General features: G+C 43.8%; 1 protein-coding gene across 1 annotated transcript in view; it reads left to right on the top strand.

The window, feature by feature from the left end:
- RMI1 (RecQ mediated genome instability 1) overlaps nucleotides 1–16,014 on the top strand; it is a 534,328-nt gene extending 518,314 nt beyond the window's left edge. Inside the window, exons 13-16 of the mRNA XM_084979796.1 lie at nucleotides 5,918–6,218; nucleotides 7,648–7,882; nucleotides 11,662–12,276; nucleotides 15,883–16,014. The gene's annotated coding sequence lies outside the window, so the exon portion shown is untranslated. The remainder of the gene's footprint in view (nucleotides 1–5,917; nucleotides 6,219–7,647; nucleotides 7,883–11,661; nucleotides 12,277–15,882) is intronic.
- The last annotated feature ends 1,398 nt before the right edge of the window (nucleotides 16,015–17,412 follow it).

The following is a 17,412-nucleotide window of genomic DNA, read 5'->3' as shown; positions in this document are numbered from 1 at the left end:
CAGTGTTCAGCCAGTCCAAAGTGTGGTTTCCCTGTCCCCTGCATGGGAATCACCAGAGGTGATTAAAATGCAACTCTCTGGGCCCTGCCTTCAATGTTCTAAACCTGAATTCTGGCAAATGGATCAAAGAGTTTGCCATTTTGGGGAGCGTCTTGGTGGAAGACTGCTCCTTCGGTGTAGTTTTTCACCTCATGTAGACCTTCCCTGTCTGGCTTCGTGGGTATATAAATTGAAAAATTTAGGAACTCAACTGTGACTTTCCTGATTCAAACAGGAAAAAAAAAATTCTAGTGTATTTTCTTTTCTAAAAGCAGACATTTAAATGCCTCTCATTATTTTCAAAGAGCTGTTGAAAGAAAATTAGGCTATTTATGAGTCATTGATGGGTATATTCTATCAACATCCTGATCTCCGTTTATTGGTGTTTATACGATATGGTTTTTTCCTTCTTTTTTTTTTTTTGTCTTTTTGTCTTTTTGTCTTTTCTAGGGCTGAACCCAAGGCATATGGAGGTTCCCAGGCTAGGGGTCTAAGTGGAGCTGTAGCCACCAGCCTACGCCAGAGCCACAGCAACGTGGGATCCAAGCCCCATCTGCTACCTACACCACAGCTCATGGCAACGCTGGATCCTTAATCCACTGAGCAAGGCCAGGGATCAAACATGCAACCTCATGGTTCCTAGTCGGATTCATTAACCACTGAGCCATGACAGGAACTCCTCCTTTCATTTTTAAAAGTTTCATTGAAGTATGGTTGATTTACAAGCCTGTGATAATTTCTGCTGTACAACAAAGTGATTCAGTCATACATATACACACATCCATTCTCTTTCTGATTCTTGTCTCACATAGATTATCACACAGAATACTGGGTAGAATTATCTGTTGGCCAGTCATTCCATATATTACAGTGTGCATATGCCAACCCCAACCCCTAGTCCATCCCTCCCAGCCCCCCATCCTGTCCCTTTTGGTAACCATTTAAAAGGCTGTGAGTCTGTTTCTAAAGCAGTTCTACAAATAAGTTCCTTTATATCCTTTTTTAAGATTCCACATAAGTGATATATCATCTGATGTTTGTCTTTTACTATCTGATTAGCTTCACTTAATATGACAATTTCTAGGTCCGCCCACTTTGCTGCAAATTGGCATTGTTTAATTCTTTTTAATGGCTGAGTAGTATTCCACTGTATATATGTACCATGTCATTTTAGTCCTCCATACTCACCTGGGACACCTCTCCTGCTGCCTCTCAGAGGTTATCTGGGTCCCTTAACCAAACAAATGCATAGATATTTGTTAGCCAAGGACATTTTTGCTAAGGAAGCACTGGCAGAAACTGTACACTGGCTCATAAGCTGCCTCTAAGATCAGGGGAATGTCTGACGGGGTGAATTCATCTTGGCAAAATCATTTGACCCGCTGGCCAAACTCAAACTGCAGTAATGCAAACATTGATTGGGCTTCTAGCTTTACCGTCCTGATCTTTTGTCACTGTTTTCTTTTTTAAAAGTTTGACAAAAGAGGGTTTTTATACAACAGGAGTTCTTAAAAGCAAAAAAAAATTTTAGGCCATATTTGAACATGTGTGTTTTAGAATGTCACAGTACACATTATCTAGAATGTTGCAGTATCTAGAATGAAGATTAGAATCTGGAATGTTACTGCACACGGTCAATGTTTGTAGGAGGTCTTTGTAAGCACAGAGCCCTCAAGATCTGAAAGGGAGGTTCCATTTACATGGTTAGTGACTGGGACTGTCCTACAAGTTAGTATCCTTTGACCTCCCACCAAACCCTCATTAACCTGCTCTTAAGGCCACAAGGCAAGTGAGAGAAATAGGATGGTTGGAGGGTGGGAACCCCTCCCCACTACAGGGAAAACTCAGCCAAAAATGATTCACAAACCCTTACTATGTGAAGGTCCAACATTATGAGTGCAGTCAGTCCCTGGAATCCTGTTTTATACCCCTGATTCCAACATAGATGAGAAAAATAAAGATGAAGCTCATATACATGCTTTCACAAACATTTCTATTTGTAAACTTAAACTAAGCAGTGAAACCTCTGTTACAATCATGAAAAACTAGATATAACACAAATGCCCATTTGGGTGGGAATGTTTAAATAAATTGTTGAATATTCATAAAATGGAAATTCATGTAGCTGGTAATCAAATGAGGTATCTCTATATGTATAGACATAGATCATATCTAGCTTAGAAATTTTATTTTTGGTTGCATCCATGGCATGGAGAAGTTCCCTGGGCCAGATCAAATCTGAGCCACAGCAATTACAATGCTGAATCCTAAATAGCTAGGCTACCAGAGAACTCCTAACGTGAATTTTTATTTTATTTATTTATTTATTGTCTTTTTTTTTTCTTTTTCTTTTTTGGGCTGCACCCGAAGCATATGGAGGTTCCCAGGCTAGGGGTTGAATCAAGAGCTATAGTCGCCTGCCTACGCCATAGCCACAACTCCAGATCTGAGCTGTGTCTGTGACCTACACCATGGCTCACAGCAGTGACAGATCCTTTAACCCACTGAGCAAAGCCAGGGATCGAACCTGCATCCTCGTGGATGCTAGTCATATTCATTTCTGCTGAGCCACGATGGGAATGCCATCCTATTATGTATTTTTAAAGTAAACTACAAAAGAGTATAGTCTGATTCTACATTGTAATATAACATCCATACATATTAGTATGTGCATATGAAGAAAGCCTGGATGGATAAACACCTGGTGGTTAAAAGGTTTGGGGTTACAGGAGACACCTGCTCTGTACATTATGAATTTCTGTCATATTTGAGTTTCTTATAAAGAACGCAATTGCTTTCTTATTCAGAGCACATTTTATTTTTTTGCTTTAGTGAATTTCATTCATTTATTTTTTTTAGCAGGTTTCTGAAAACATTTTATTGGCGTTTGGTTGACTTAACAATGTTGTATTAGTTTCCAGAGCACATTTGAAATGTTTAAGAAATGAACCACTGGAGTTCCCAGTGTGGTGCAGTGGGTTAAGAATCCCTGCAGTGGCTGGGGTCACTGCAGAGGCACAAGTTTGATCTCCGGCCCAGTGCAGGAGGTTGTAAGGGATCTAGTGTTTCTGTAGCTGTGGTGTAGGTCGCAGCTGCAGCTCAGATTCAATCCCTTTCCTGGGAACTTCCATATGCCATGAGTGTAACCATTGAAAAGAAAAGAAAAGAAACACTAAAAATTTCCTCTGGGGGGATTTTTCTGCATGGGGCTAGTGTGGTCAAGGTTCTTATACCACTGGTCTAATGAAGTTTGGAAAAGATACTGTGCAAGTCTGGCTCAGGGAAGCAGGTGCTGAGACAGAGTTGGGGGTGCAGCTGGTCTATGGGGTGTAACACCCGTGGAAGGATAAGCGGGGGAAGCAAGGGTAGGTAGAGGAAGCCATCAGACCCTGATGCAGACACTATGAGGTCTCAACTGGTTCCCTGGGAAGAGCTGATGCCCTTTAGGCAAGCCCCACACTGGGGCCCTGTGCCAAGCCCTGTACCACTGCCTAGCAAGGTCATTGTCTGGGGATGCCCCAGAGGAGGCTGACCTGGCAGAAAAGCTGAAGCAAACCTTTGCAAGAGTTTCTCTCTGGAGGCTTGGGCTCCTGGAAGCCTCAGGGCCAGTCCTTTCTTGAATAAGGGTCAGAGCTCTGCATTCACATCCCTACACAGGGCCTCCTTCGCTTAGCCATGTACAGGCTTACACATTTACAGTGAAGATGGCTTGGGGTGAAATCTTGAACCTTCTCTGGGCTATAATGCTTTTTCATCTATAATGCTTTGTAACCACCTCACTTCTGGTTCAGCTATATGTTGAAAATACAGTTTAAGAAGTGGCTTATTGGAGTTCCCGTCGTGGCGCAGTGGTTAACGAATCCGACTAGGAACCATGAGGTCGCGGGTTCGGTCCCTGCCCTTGCTCAGTGGGTTAACGATCCGGCGTTGCCGTGAGCTGTGGTGTAGGTTGCAGATGCGGCTCGGATCCCTCGTTGCTGTGGCTCTGGCGTAGGCTGGTGGCTACAGCTCCGATTCAACCCCTAGCCTGGGAACCTCCATATGCCCGGGAAGCGGCCCAAGAGATAGCAACAACAACAACAAAAGACAAAGGACAAAAAGACAAAAAAAAAAAAAAAAAAAGAAGTGGCTTATTGCAGGAGTTCCTGTGGTGACTCAGTGGTTAACAAATCCGACTAGGAACCATGAGGTTACAGGTTCGATCCCTGGCCTTGCTCAGTGGGTTAAGGATCTGGCGTTGCCGTGAGCTGTGGTGTAGGTTGCAGACGCGGCTCGGATCCCGCGTTACTGTGGCTCTGACATAGACCAGTGGCTACAGCTCCAATTTGACCCCTAGCCTGGGAACCTTCATATGCCATGGGAGCGGCACTAGAAAAGGCAAAAAGACAAAAAAAAAAAAAAAAAAAAAAAAAAAGAAGTGGCTTATTGCACGTGCAAGTTATTGCATGTGAAAGGATAAAGTTAATCAAATTATATAAGTATTGTTAAAAGGCAAAATTGGAGAGTTCCATTGTGGCTCAGCGGTAATGAGCCTGACTAGTATCCATGAGGATGTGGGTTCAATCCCTGGCCTTGCTCAGTGGGTTGAGGATGCAGTGCTGCCATGTGAGCTGTGGTGTAGGTCACAGATGTGGCTTGGATCACACATTGCTGTGGCTGTGGTGTAGGCTGGCAGCTGCAACTCCAATTTGACTCCTAGCCTGGGAACTTCCTATGCCATGGGTGTGGCCCTAAAAAGAAAAAAAAAAAGGCAAAATTCAACTGAGTACATTTTAAAGATCTTATTGGAAAGGGAGCGAGAGGGAGTGGGATGGACTTGGAGTTTGGGATTAGTAGATGCAAACTTTTGCATTTGGTGTGGATAAGCAATGAGGGCCTGCTGGATAGCACAGGGGACTGTATCCAATCACTTGTGATGGAAGATGATGGAGGATAATGTGAGAAGAAGAATGTATATAAATGTATAACTGGGTCATTTTGACGTACAACAGAAATTGACAAAACATTGATTTATCACCTACAATAAAAATTAAAAAAAAAAAAAACCCCAAAACCCTCGGTTGCTAAAGGAGAGGAGCTTATTCTTTTTCTGTCACTGCCATCGTATTAGTCTTTTTTCCATTGCCATTCCTATTAAATTCATTTCGTATCCCAGTTTCGTTCCCAAAGGGTCTCTCTGCCCACTGACTTATCTACTCTCACCAGAATGTGTGTCTCTGTTGTGGTCGCTCTGCACGGAGGAGGGTATGGGCCAATGAGGCGACTGAATGACCCCCCTCCTGTCCACACTATAGGACTTATAGCATCTTGGTTGAGGACATTGGCTGCTGTTTTCAGAGTCTGCTACTCTTTTTTAACTTCTATCTTTCGTGTGTCCCATTATATGTGATGCCCTACAAAGAACCATCCTATTTCTCTTTCCTTCATGTCATTTTTGACCTTCTGTCTGCCTGCTCTTTTTTTTGTTTTTGTTTTTGCTTTCTTTTTTTTTTTTTTTTTAGAGCTGCATTTGCAGCATATGGAAGTTCCCAGGCTAGGGGTCAAATTGGAGCTACAGCTGCTGACCTATGCCACAGCCACAGCAAAGCCAGATCTGAGCTGAATCTGCAACCTATACTGCAGCTTATGACAATGCTGGATCCTTAACCTACTGAGTGAGGCTAGGGATTGAACCCGCATCCTCATGGATACTAGTCGGGCATAATCCACTGAGTCACAACAGGAACTCTCACATATCCATTCTCTTTCAGACTCCTTTCCCATATGGATTATCATGGACTTTTGGGTAGCATTCTCTGTGCTATACATGCCTGTATCGTTGAGCATCCCCCATGCCTGTATCGTTGAGCAACTAACCTCCTTTGTACTTGAATTTTAGGACCACAGCACCTTGGTAAATGCTTTCCACTGTGCTTCTAATCTCCAAGAGACCAGCTTCTCCAAATTGCAGTAAAAGCATCCATGAATGGGAGCATTTGCGAAATTATTCCAGTTAACCAGAACCCTAGTTATTTTATTCATCATTGCCAAAACCTTCCAATGTGTGTCAACTCATCCTCTGGTCTAGAGTTTACAGCCAATGGAATATACATGGATCTTCCTTGCATTCTTCTCTGTTGGATGCTGTAGATGATGCAGAAATGGCAAAGTGCACCAATAACTTATGTTGACATGGTTTGGTGAGTAAAGCTCTGGTAGGAGCTTAGCTTTCATTATTTTTCTTTGTCAGCTAGTACAGGGAATACAGAAAATGGTCATTATTGTGGCTTTGGTAAAACACATCTAATGAAGTTGTGATTTAAGGAAGTGGCTTGCATCTTCTCCCAAGTAGCCTGTTGATCTTCTCATTATGCTAGTGAAAGAGAAAGAGGGATGTAAGAATGACTCAGTTTCTACCTCAGATTCATGGTGACACCATTAAAAGACGAGACCACTCCAGAAGTCTGTGCCAGGAGCAGGTGGGAGCAGTATTTGCTTAGGATGAGCTCTGTGGGTACCTGCAATGACGTCATGGGAGCTCAGGGCCAGGGAAACATTTCCATGGGGCATTCGGTGGGGACGTTGGGTAGAAATAAATCATGTTCCCCATCTTGTGTTAGAAATGGATCTTTCACAAATATTCAGAGGGTTTGTGTCACATTCAGAGCATTCTATTCTATTTTATTTTATTTTATTTGGCTTTTTTAAAAAATACTTCCATATGCACCTGAGGCATATGGAAGTTCCCAAGCTAGGGGTTGAATCAGAGCTGCAGCTGCTGGCCTACGTCATAGCCACAGCAACATGGGACCTGAGCTGTGTCTGCAACCTAAACCATAGCTCACGGTAATACCAGGTCCTTAATCTACCAAGTGAGGCCTGGGATCCAACCTGCATCCTCATGGATACTAGTTGAGTTTGTTACTGCTAAGGCACAAAGGGCATTTTTATGATGACTAAGCCTTTTTATAACCCACCTGTGCCACCAAGAGGCCATAATAGCCCAGTTGGGGGTGTGGCCAAGGAAAAGATGCCTTGCAAGGTCTACTCTCCTTGTGATGTAACTGAGATTCGTATTTGTAAGTTCCAGCAGTTTCTAGTGCCGAAAAGCAAAATGACTAGAAAATTTCATTATCTGGAAGCTATGGACATTCTACAGCTTTGGCTTCTGATGAGAAAGGAATTTAGTGGGAGAGTTTTCCTCTTTCTGCGGCTCTACTTAGTTGATTATTTCACCTTTAAGAAATGGAAGGGGAGTATCGTGGTCTGAATAATTTGCAAGGCCTCACTCTTAGGTGCAGTGAAAAATTTTCAGGACACTATCAGCGTAAGTAATTAAAAAAATAACTGGCAACACCCCAGCAGCTGTGAGAGCAATTTCTAATCATGTAGAAATTTCAGGATCCCTCTGAATGCCAAGTGACAGCTTTCTGGTCATTCCTGCAAATAGAGCTTCCACATGAACGTTTTGTGTCCCACACTCCAGCTACTTTAATCCTTTAAGGCCTCCTACCCCGGCTCCTCTTCAGTCCTTTAACAGCTAACTTCCACTTTCAGGAAAAATGCCTCTACAGAGGTCCCTGTGGCTGAGACTTGCTCTTTGCTCACCAAACCCATTTTATCTTCCAGGGTGTTCAGCTCAACGGCATCCCCAGCCCACCAGCTTGCAGGGGGAGTCACGTGAGTTGTGCTGGAGGAAGTGATACATGCAGCTCGAGGGGGACCTGGAAGGAAATCATCCTGTTCCTTTCAATACACCTCCTCTTCCCTACTCTTTGCAGTTGGATGATACCAGAGCAAACATGTATTGAAGACAGAACAGACAAGCATGAAGGAACCTGGATCCCCTGAGTCACTGTGGGAGGTGCGCCCTCTAATTAGGACTTGGCCTAGTGAGTAATAAACGTCTATTGTGTTAGACCACTTGGAATCAGGGGTTATTTCTTAGAGGTTTTAGCTTGTCCTGGCTTATACACGGAGCTGCTCACTCCACTGTCAATGGGAGCATTCATTATTCATCAGCTAATCTCTAAAGCAGGTGACTCACAGTTCACTTAACATGAGGGAAAGTCCTGAACCAATGGGATTGGGGAGAATGACAAAGACACTTTTGTTCCTGGGATGTTTGATTTCCTTTTTTCTGAGGCCACTGGATGAGACAGGAACGGTGAAAGCCCCTGGATGAGGTCGTTTAAGTACAATGCATTTTAGAGGGAAGGAGAAGGGCCTGGCTAGTCAGTTCAGGTGCAGCGATGCACACAGTGTGCTATGTTCTCTTGCCAAGTGCAGCACAAGTGACGTGGTATTAATTATAGTTGATGGGCTGGAATTTGTGAATTTTTAAAACTTATTATTCTGGTATAATTACAGACTCAGAGGAAACTAAGAAATGTGCAAAGAGGTTCCATGAGCCTCTTGACCAATCTTCCTACCCCTGGGGTCGATATCTTATGGAACGATATCAAAACCAGGACACTAACGCTGGTACAATCTACAGAGCAGATTCAGGTTTCACCAGTTATACCTGCACTTATCTGTGGGCATGTCTGGTGTGTGTGTATGTGTGTGTGTGTGCTTGCATGCATTACATCACAAGTATAGCTTATGTAACTACCATTCGTAAGTAATTAAGACGTAGAACTGTACCAGTACCACAAAGCTCCTTCCTGCTCACTTCTTCTAACTACACCCACCTTCAATCCTTAGTATTCTTCCCTCTACTAATCTTTAACCCTTGAGAACCAATAATTTGTTCTCCATATCCACTAATGTTCTGTTATTTTGAGACTAATATACAAATGGAATCGTATAGTAATTGACTTTTTCGAGACTGATTTTTGTCACCTAGCGTAATTCCCTTGAGGTTCATCCAAGATGTGTGTATTCATAGTTTATCCTTTTCATTGCTGAGTAGTAGTCCACGGTGTACATACACCACAGATTGTTTATCCTTCCATTAACTCACTGAAGGAATTTTTGGCTATTATGAATAAAGCTGCTATTTATGGCTTTTGTGTGAACATAGGTTTTAATTTCCCTTGAATAAATGCCCCAAAGTGCAATTGTTGGGTCATATGGTAAGGTACATTTTTAGTTTTAGAGGAAACTGCCAAACTGTATTCCAGAGTGGCTGTACCATTTTATATTCCCACCACCAAGGAAGGAGTGAACCTTGTCAGCATTCCGTGTTATCACCATTTTTAATTTCAGCAATTCAGACAGGTGTGTAATGATATTTCCATTATGTTTTTAATTTGCCTTTTTCTAATAGTTAATGATTTTAAACTTTTTTGGAGTATTTATTTACTACTTGGAGTATCTGTATTTTCTCTTTGGTGAAATATCTGTTCATGTCTTGGCCCATTGTCTTTATTTTATTTTTTTGGTCTTTTTTTTTTTTTTTTTTTGTCCTTTTCTAGGGCCGCACCACTAGTGGTCTATGGAGATTCCCAGGCTAGGGGTCTAATCAGAGCTGTAGCCACCAGCCTACACCACAGCCACAGCAATGCCAGAGCCTCAATCCACTGAGCCAGGCCAGGGATCGAACCTGCAATAGGAACCTCATGGTTCCTAGTCAGATTCGTTTCTGCTGCACCATGATGGGAACTCCTGTGGAAATGCTTTTTGAATATAAATGAGGTCAGTCATACCACCCATGATATTACCTTAGTTCTGTTTTCACAAACTTTCTTGAATGAGAGATGGGGGACAGCCTGGATGTACAGCTATTGTATCTAGCTATGTACCCATGTGTCAATACAACTTTGTGTCAGGCATGGGGAGGGTCTTAAACCAGCAGCCACAGGTGATTCTGGCTTGAATACATGTTTGTCCCACACAGTGGTTGTTTATTTATTTATTTTTTCATTTGAGCCAACTCTAAGAAAAGTAACAATTTCATGTATAAATGTAAATTTATGGATTCAGTTCAAAAATCAGAAGATTCAGTATGATCGAGCCACATTCCTCCTAGACGACTGTGTTCTTGAGTTGAAGTGTTTTTTGCATGAATCGTAACCCTTTCCGGGTCATGACAATCCCTGTGGACTCCTCCACCTGGAGAGGGGGGAGGCCTTCTCAGGGTCACTTCCCCTCTTTATTGTTTTCCCAGCAGGCATTGTCGTTTCAGTTGTCCAGGGCTTATTCCTCTATGGAGCTCTTTTCATTCACTTTAGATCATTGTATTTGTGGCCTCTTTACGTTTCTCTTCTTGGCTTGTGGTTCTTTCCTTTCCTTCAATCCCTCCCCCTCCTTTGCTCTGTCTTTTTCAGGTTATTGATTTAAATCCACTTTCAACAGTGATTGGCACTAAAATGTCCCCTGAGAGTGGCCTGTCTGGGGGTTCCTAGGTCCGGTGGGATCTTTACCTCGTGGGACCTCCGGCCAAGGGCCTGGCATGGAGCACTTGGCTTTTGTGACTTACTTACACAGCCAGTTGTGTGTGTCAGTTTCCAGTGTAGAGACCGTGGTCGGGTGTGGAGACTGCTCACTGGGTCCTTGGTTTTAAAGGACCGTCATTATTAAATCTCTCTTTCCCTTGTGGAGCCCCTGAGCTCAGTCACAGAAGCATAGGTGGTGGCATCTCAACTATAATTATTCCAAGGCACACTTGGAGTCATTTGAGGGGAGAAAAAAAAGGCTTTCAACCAAGGTGTGACTCATGGCATCCTGGAGAGAGAAGGCCAAGAGAAAGTAATGCCAAAGGATGGGAAATGTCAAAAGCTTCTGGGAAAACCTAGGTCAGAGAACAGCAGACCTGGCCTCCAAGGCCTTCCCTCCAATCCCACAAATCACTTTTCATTTCCAAAGAAACGATGAGAACCGTCTTGAGCACACGATGGCAGTCTTAACGTCTGCTTGGCTCCCCACGGCTGTCTGGAGAAAAGGGATAGGAAACAGAGTAGGAACTAAACTGCTTGTGTTGCTGAGAAATACTGAAAAATAAATAGCAATCAAGAAGGATGATGAGGGAAGGAAAGAGACGAGAATAAACACAAGGGTTTATTTTCGTGCCGCATTTGGCTTTGTTTTACAAGTGGCTCCACTCATCATCTTGAGTCTGCTAAATACACGTGGGCTCGGGTCTCATGTATGTGTTCTGGCTCTTCTAGAGGAAAGACTCCAGGCAAGTACAGGGGATGAAGAAGAGGGTGGAGACCTTACATGTCAGGGAGGAGGCAGGCAAAGGGGCCTGGTCCTGGGATGGAGGGGGTCCTGGGCTAGATGATGACGACCTCTTTTCAACGTTCTTATGAAAATAAGGAGGAGTTCTCCTTGTGGCTCAGTGAGTTACAAACCCAACTAGTATCCATGAGGATGCAGGTTCGATCCCTGGCCTCGCTCAGTGGGTGGAGGATCTGATGTTGCTGTGAGCTGTGGGGTAGCTTGCAGTCGCGGCTCGGATTCTATGTTGCTGTGGCTGTGGGGTAGGCCAGCAGCTGCAGCTCTGATTCAACCCCTGGGAGCTTCCATTTGCCAGAGGTGCGGCCCTAAAAAGAAAAGAAAAGAAAGAAGTGAGAAATAACTTCTTTATGCAAAGAAATATGCCAAACACTTGCAAGCATTTAGATGGGGTACCACTCATAGGTGGATATTAAAAAGAGGAGTGTAAGACCCTCTCTTTCCCTCTCTTTCGACCTATAGCCACTGAAATCCGAAATGAAGTGAAAAAGAACTGCTCTGGAACTCCCTCCTTTCTGCCAAGAAAATCATCTCCCAAGACGAAAGGATGAAAGAAGAGGAAAGTCTTACTTACCAAGAAACTCTCTGGCATTCGCTAACGAGATGCTCAAGACAGCACAGGCGGCATGGAGAACGCTTGGTCCTTACAGCCAGCCCAGAACTGTGTCAAAACCCCCAAGGCAAAGGAAGCCAGCAGGCTGCTGCTTCTGGGCTGAGTTGTGACCATTCTGTGCCTGGCCACTTCTTCTTCTCTCTGCTTCAGAGGCAGAGAAGTGGCTTCTCCGATGACGGCTGTTTCTTCCATCCTGCAAAGTGTGGGCTTCCTCAACATGTTCAGTCCCTGTTGAAGTGATGCGCTGCCTCTGTGGTGGGACTTTTTTCAAGTACAAAATGAGGTTCATAAAAGCACTGCCGCCACTTTGGGAGGTGATGTTCCTCACATGAAGAAAGTTTCAGACTTAAAGTTTCAGACACTCAAAAACAACATCTGATTTCTCATCCAAGAACCTTGTGAGATGGCGGATGTGTGAGAACATCATCCCCGCTGGTGAAATGTGAAGTCGCAGGCACAGAAAGGCAAGTTGAGAACTTAAAAACCACACTAGGTGTTCGCTCCATAAACAATCTTGTGATCTTTCCTTGAATATCCTTTGTTCAGTTATTTAGAGAACAAAGAGTTCAGAGGATGCTGGAGAAACAGAACCAAAGACTGTGCGGCTGATAATATCTTTGGGGTTGTGAGATTACAGGGGATGGAGGTCCCCTCCTAATCTAAAAGTATTGAGTGGCAAATTTTTTTCTAGTTGAAGGTAAAAAGAATTGATTTTTTTATTTTTATTTTTATTTTTTTATTTTTTAAATTAATTTATTATTTTTTTGTCTTTTCTAGGGCCACTCCCGCGGCATATGAAGGTTCCCAGGCTAGGGGTCTAATCGGAGCTGTAACCGCCGGCCTACTCCACAGCCACAGCAACTCGGGATCTGAGCCACATCTGCTACCTACACCACAGCTCAGGGCAACACTGGATCATTAACCCACTGAGCAAGGCAAGGGATTGAACCTGCAACCTCATGGTTCTTGGTGAGATTCGTTAACCACTGCGCCAGGACAGGAACTCCAAGAACTGATTTTTTAAAACTGAGTTTTAAGGATCTGGTAACACTCTTTGAAGATCTTTAGAGATATCTTGGAGTGCAGAAAACCCAGGATTAGCTTTACTCTCAGAAGTTGAATTATCCACGGGGGACAGAATCTTCTCTTCTACTTTGCATACTTGTGAGGATAAGAGGAGATGGGAACAAGGGAACTTCTTCCATCTCCAGGAGCCTCTCTCTCTCTCTCTCTCTTTTTTTTTTTTTCAGAGCCACACCCATAGCATATGGAGGTTCCCAGGCTAGGGGTCTAATGGAAGCTGTAGCCGCCAGCCTACGCCACAGCCACAGCAGCGTGGGATCTGAGCTGCCTCTGCGACCTACACCACAGCTCACAGCAATGCTGGATCCTTAACCCACTGAGGGAGGCCAGGGATTGAACCAGAGTCCTCATGGATGCTAGCTGGGTTCATTAACTGCTGAGCCATGCTGGAAACTCCAGGACCCTCTCTCTTAATCTACCAGAAATCTTACTCTGTGCACAGGTGAAGTCCTCCGGCGGTAGAGAAGGTACACTGGAGCTGTTGAAAGGCAACAGAGTAAAAGCAAAAGCTGCAGTTTCTATAAAGGGCCTTCTCCAAGGCCTCTGACACAAAAGAGGTACATTATTGTAAGGCACGAGGTCAGTAAACTGACCTTGAAAATCCTTTCAGAGAGAGGAACCAGGGAGTTCCCTTCGTGGCACAGCAGAAATGAATCCGACTAGTATCCATGAGGATGCAGGTTTGATCCCTGGCCTTGCTCAGTGGCCTGGGGAATCCAACACTGCCGTGAGCTGTGGTGTAGGTTGCAGACACGGCTTGCATCCCTCACAGCATAGGCTGGCAGCTGCAGCTCTGATTCGATCCATAGCCTGGGAACATCTATGTGCTGTGAGTGCAGCCCTACAAAGCATAAAAAAAAAAAACCAAAAAAACAAACAAAAAAAACAACTACATAGGGACAAACAGACTCTCAAGAACAGGTAGATTTTGTTCTACAGAATAAACTATTTTCTGTTTTCTCTTTCCTGGGATGACCTCAGAAGTGCAATTATGATACAGGTTTTGTGTTGGTAAGGCTTTCTATTTATCAGATTCACGACAGAGCTGTTCTAAGGTAGTATATGCCAAGGGCTAGGGTCCCCTGGTAGAAGGAAGGAAGCATAATAGGAGATGTACAGGCAGGATATAACTTGGAAAAGTTTCAGGTCTTGGCAGGAACCACCAAACTACTCCTTTAGACTGGCTGCTGCTTTGCCAAGCATGGACGGGCCATAGGGCAGACTCTGATCAGAGCAAAAGGGAGTAGTAAGAAAGCAGTCACCATATTCTCTTGGAGCCTAGACTTGGGGGCAAGAGGCCAGTGGACACAGTTGGTGCTAATTCTGCAGGGAGAGTAGAAGAAAGGTGTGGGCAGTGACCACCACTCCAGCGGCATGTGGTTCCACCCACAGGCCATGCTGTTTCCAACATCCTCAGGGTCATCTCTTCTGGAGAAATCAAGTGCATCTTTTAAGATTCAGCTCAAGGGTCACTGCCTCCCTGAAGCCTTACCTGTATCTGTGAAGGGGCATTCTGTCCCTCTCGTGTCTCCTATTGCTCCCAGCATATCTTCAGTCTTAAATCACGTTAATTGAAATGATCTCCTTTGCTCGTCTTCCCATAGGACAACAAAGCTCTTAGAACACAGGGATTGTGACTTATATCTCTTTATATTTCTAGCGCTAAGCAGTATCTATCATTGAAAAGAATTGAAGGTCTGATGGCTAAGGACCCACCATTCCCAAATATCCCCCTTGCAGTCAGGGTATGAGAGCTGGTGTTGGTAGCTCTCCACTGGCTTATAGATGCTGCTGGTTGTAAGGTGGTCTCGGAGGGCCTTCAAAAGTTCCAAGCTTATTTGTCTTTCTCTTTCTGAGTTACTTCACTTAGTATGAGACTCTCTAGTTGCATCCATGTTGCTGCAGATGGCATTATTTTGTTCTTTTTTATGGCCGAGTAGTATCCCATTGTATAGAGAAGCCACATCTTCTGAATCCATTCATCTGTAGATGGACAATTGCATTGTTTCCATGTCTTGGGTATTGTGAATAGTGCTGCAATGATATCATTTATACACGGAATCTAAAATAGGGCACAAATGAACTTATCTACAAAAGAGAAACAGACATAAAGAACAGACTTCTCTGGAGTTCCCATCTTGATGCAGCGGAAGTGAATCCGACTAGGAACCATGAGGTTGAGGGTTTGATCCCTGGCCTCGCTCAGTGGGTTAAGCATCCAGCATTGCCAGGAGCTGTGGTGTAGGTCTCAGACATGGCTCGGATCTGGTGTTGCTTTGGCTGTGGTATAGGCCGGCGGCTACAGCTCTGATTCAACCCCTAGCCTGGGAACCTCCACATGCTGTGGATGTGGCCCTAAAAGGACAAAAGATTAAAAAAAAAAAAAAAAAAAAAGAACAGGCTTCTCTTTGCCAAGGGGGAGTGGGGAGGGAGTGGGATGGACTGGGCGTTTGGGGTGAGTAGATGCAAACTATCACATTTAGAATGGATAAGCAATAGGATCCTACTGGGTAGCACAGGGAAGTATATCCAAACTCTTGAGATAGAACATGATGGAAAATAATTTGAGAAAACGAATGTATATATATGTATAACTGGGTGACTTTGCTGTACAGAAGAAATTGGCACAACACTGTAAATCAACTATAATAAAAATTTGAGTTCCTGTCATTGCTCAGTGGTTAATGAACCTGACTAGTAACCATGAGGTTGCAGGTTCGCTACCTGGCCTTGCTCAGTCGATTAAGGATCTGGCATAGCCGGGAGCTGTGGTGTAGGTCTCAGATATGGCTTGGATCTGATGTTGCTGTGGCTGTGGTGGAGGCTGGCAGCTGCAGCTCCGATTCGACCTCTAGCCTGGGAACCTCCATATGCCGTGGGTGCGGCCCTCAAAAGGCAAAAAAAAAAAAAAAAAAAAAAAATCCAAGGTTATATAAAATATTGCCTTCACAAGCAATAAGCGATTATTGCTGTTCATATCATTACAGAAGTTACCCATTTGTTGGAGAGCAATCACTTTACTGATGGACGATTAATTAATGAATTATGAGATACTGGTAAGGATCTGCAAAGAGAAATGTAAGAGACACAGAGAAGATTTCGTGGCCAGTGAAAATAAGGTAGCTATACTTCCATTTCTTTCTCATAAAATTCTAGAATATTGGTACAGAAAGGGACCAATGTGGTATCCGAGCTGCGTCTGCGACGTACACCACAGCTCATGGCAATGTCAGATCCTTAACCCACTGAGCAAGGCCAGGGACTGAACCCACATCCTCATGGATACTAGTCGGGGTTGTTAACCACTGAACCACTAAGGGAACTCTAATGATCAAAATTCAGAGCTATGCTCAGAGATAAAAATTACAGCAGTAGAGTTTGCCCCTTAGGGTATTATGCATCTATTTAATAATGAAGTCCTGTGTAAGAGGCTGACTTTAGAGTTGGCTGGAGGGAGCCACATGGCAGAAAGACTGTCTTTCCTCATGGACAGAAAGAGAAGGTGTCAAGGTGTTACCTGAAGTTCCAATTGTCTATTACATTCTGTTTTAACAAAGATTATATAGTCAGGAAACGTCTAGACTGTATCTTACTGAGGTTCTATTTAAGAAACAACAACAAATGCTATTAATTGGCCCCCAGTGTCTGTTCTCCTTCTCTTCTCCTGAGTGACAGAACCTCCCTTTTCAAAGTTCTCAGGACATTTGATCAGATGCAGTTAAGTGATTATGTTTCCCAGCCTCCTTTGCAGAAAAGGGATGGCCACTTGGCTAAGTTCTTAGCAGAGAAATGTTAAGTGGGAGTGATATACAACTTCCACATCATTTCCTTAGAAAGAAATTATTTGCCTTCTATTTCCAGCACAGCATTTGAGCCTCACAAAGAGAATCTCTAATTAGAAAGGTGTGTCAGGCAACCCTGGTTCAGCCAGATTCTGCCGCCTTGATCCTCTTTTCTTTTGGGGTGCTTCCAGTTCAGTCAGGGAGGGAATCGTTGTCCTGGATGGTGCTTGGATCTTATAGGGGTCCCTAGGGTTTAGTGGATGGGGAGGGAAGGACACTCACCACAGACCCATGGGCTCCCACAAGACTGACCTGGCTGCAGCACTAGATAGAGCTCATCCTGGCTGAGGAGGGGATGTTGAGAAGATTGTTATGGATCTAGACTTCAGGGAACAAATTTCTGTTTTGAGAAAAAAAAATAGATGACATTCTTTGACTATCTGCCTCTTAAAGAGAGTATTGATTTGAGAGAGAAGGAAAGCTCTAAAATATAAAATTCTGACCACAGAGGCATGAATGGTCCCCACGAGGAAGAAATGAGACTTTATGTAACTAGGCTGTGGATTTTGATGTGGAACAAGATGGAAGGGAGGTATATAGCCACGTTTTGAACACAGCAAAGCTTTACCAATCTGTGAAAAACATGGCAGAAGGACTGAAGCCCAGAACCCATGAGGGCTGTTAAAAAAAAAGCCCAAAAAGTACAGAGAGCGGCAAAAGAGGACTATTTGAATC

The sequence above is a fragment of the Sus scrofa genome, chromosome 10 (assembly GCF_054392235.1).
Source record: "Sus scrofa isolate SSC_HxYL_T2T_F1_AM1 chromosome 10, Sscrofa_HxYL_maternal_Yorkshire_Landrace_v2.0, whole genome shotgun sequence".
Classification (NCBI taxonomy): domain Eukaryota; kingdom Metazoa; phylum Chordata; class Mammalia; order Artiodactyla; family Suidae; genus Sus; species Sus scrofa.
The sequence above is the reverse complement of the archived record's forward strand: the minus strand, read 5'-3'. Positions and strand labels throughout refer to the sequence as shown.